Below are 2,720 nucleotides of genomic sequence, written 5' to 3'. Positions count from 1 at the left end.
GCAGGTGAGTGGTTAGGAGCCAGTGGTCCCGGATTGCGAGAAGGATGTCCCAGATTAGACAGGGTGCAGGCTGGGCTGAGGAACATTTCCACCCCCCATGCATGAATTTTGTGCACCGGGCCACTAGTAAATGTATAACTTCATTAAATACCTTTGAGCCCTTCCTAAATGCCAGGCAATGTTCTAATATTAGGGATACAGTAATGCACAAGATTGACCAAGTCCTTGCCTTCAGGAAGCTTCTAGTCTAACAGAATAGACAAGACAAAATGGGTAAAGAAATAATTACATAATTTCAGATCATGATTTTAAAGAAAAATAAAGCAAATTCAGATGACCCTAAGGGTGAAGGATAGAGTAATGATATTTGATAAAAGACCTGAATGAAGTGAGTCAACCATGTAGTTGTATGAGGGGAAATGTCAGATGGAGGGGAAAGCAAACACAGAGGATTTAAGGCAGAAAAAGCATGGTGTACTCAAGAATCCACAAGGCTAGGGTGGTTGGAGGAGAGCAGGAGAAAGAGAGGTAATTAATGAGACAGAAGAATCCGGCAAGAACCGGATGCTGTCCTCTCCGGAAGAGGAAGCAGCAACAAGAAAGAGCAGTAGTGAAGCAGGACACCGGGGCAATGGGGAAGCCAAGAGAAGAAAGGGTTTCCAGAAGGAAGAAGTAGTGCACTGTGTCAAATGATGCCAAGAAACTGGTAAAATGAAGACTGAGAACTAGCCATAGACTTTTGCAAGCTGGAGTTCTTTCAGTAGAGGAGTGGAGATCCTTTCCAAGAGTTTTTCCTTACTAGAAAGCAGAGAAATGGACTATTGGCTGCAGGAGACCCGGGATCAAGAGAGGTGTTTTTCCTAAGATGAGGGACGTGGTAATGTAAGAAATGGCCAATGCAAGTTAAACAATGACAAAGGTAAAACCTGCGCTGCAGTGGAGTAGTATGCAAATATCACACACACACAATTTCCAAACACTGACTTGTTCAGTAATGCTGTCAGATCTTCAACTTCCTACCTTCAACTTCAACTTCCTTCAACTTTCTTCTTTTACTCTATAACCTAACCTATAGAGCTAATTTGCTTCCCAGAGATACCAAATACACTAACAATATAAATTATTATAGACTTACTCAAAAATAACATCTTGAGCAACACATCAAAATAACTTTAAACTGATAATTTCAGCCACAAATGGTATATGATTGTTCACTGTTATAAGCTGAGATTCTATCAGAGTGTAATCCATGTTAACCTAACTTTTTTACACTGAGCACTATTCTGGAGGATATGGGCAGAATATATAAATCAGCACATATATAAAACCATGCGGCTGTGTGGGAAGGGAACTAGGCTGGTATCCCAGCTCTTCCAGTTACTAGCATGACTCCCTGAGCCTCAGTTCCCTCGTTTGTACAGTGGAGGTACTCATGTCCAGCTCATAGGGTTGCTATAATAAATGAGTAAAAAATGTAAGTAGAGTGCTTGGCATATACACAATGTGCTCAGTAAATGGTAGCATTGATTTTTATTATCAGTTCAATTAGGTATGCTGTGACATATTGCCATAATTTTCTACCCTCTCTCAGTATTATTTCATTGCACAGGAGCATAATGATGTACAGTAAGTCATTCAATCCTTAGGAACCGGTTCCCTACAATCAGTTGGAGGTGGCAGAGCGTGAGAAAGCTGTTATCTCAGGTGATAACTAATCATTCCTTCAAAAAGAAGGCAGAAAAGATTTGCACATTAAACTTTCTACCAGAGTGAAAATCTGTTTGGAAAATAATTGTATAGAAAATTTTCCTTGTAAAAGGCTTGAAAGGCTAGCGCTCTTCAAAGATGTCTCAAAGGCCACAAGGGAGGTGGAGACGATGTTTGGGAGTGGGTGGGGTTCATTCTTCTTCAATCAGAGAGGATCCACTCTCATCTGTGAAACATGAATCTGCATCAGATTCCATTTGAAGAAATGGTCTTAAGCTAAAAGGGAATTTGAAATTCTGCCCTAAATGAAGAGTTAAGGCTGCAGTGATTCTCTCACTACAAGTATTTTTCACTATAATTCTACAAATCACCAAATTTAATTTAATCATTAAACCAGACAGAAAATTAAATTCCAAGCACAATACATAATCCAAGTTGAGTGAGGCTTAAAATTTCATGAGCATCATTGAGAAGGAAGTTAATAGATATGTCAAATTGTTTATGACACACCACATCATTAAAGACAGAAGTAAAAACTTGCTTTGTTTTACTTCTTGTACTACACTGTCCCCTACAGTAATGGGATTTTCTCCTCTTCAGTAGTCCCAAGGATAATGGTGAGTTGGAAAAATAACTCTAAATTTCTTCTTTCAAATACTCATTACTCATCTGAACCTCAAGGGAGAAATTCTCACACACTTTCTTAAGGTGAGGACCACATGATTCCCATCGCTTAATGGAATCATACTCCTCAAACCCAACAAAAGGCTTTAAGCAATTTAGGTGTTCACATTTACATAGCCAAAGCTGTTGCCTTACTGTCCTCTGCATGTTTTTTCCTCCATTAATACTGTTGTAAGCAGTGTGCCCGGTGGTCAGAGTGGGACCATCCAGATTGCAGCTCCTCGGATCCATAAGGGACACACTCAGGGGGCAGACTCAGTGAGCACCAAAGCCCCACTGAAGCAAGTCTTGCCCCAGAAGGGTGTCTCCAGCACAGAAGTTCTCCCACC

The sequence above is a fragment of the Myotis brandtii genome, unplaced genomic scaffold (genome assembly GCF_000412655.1).
Source record: "Myotis brandtii unplaced genomic scaffold, ASM41265v1 scaffold38, whole genome shotgun sequence".
NCBI classification, from domain to species: Eukaryota; Metazoa; Chordata; class Mammalia; order Chiroptera; family Vespertilionidae; genus Myotis; species Myotis brandtii.
Note: the sequence above shows the minus strand (reverse complement) of the source record.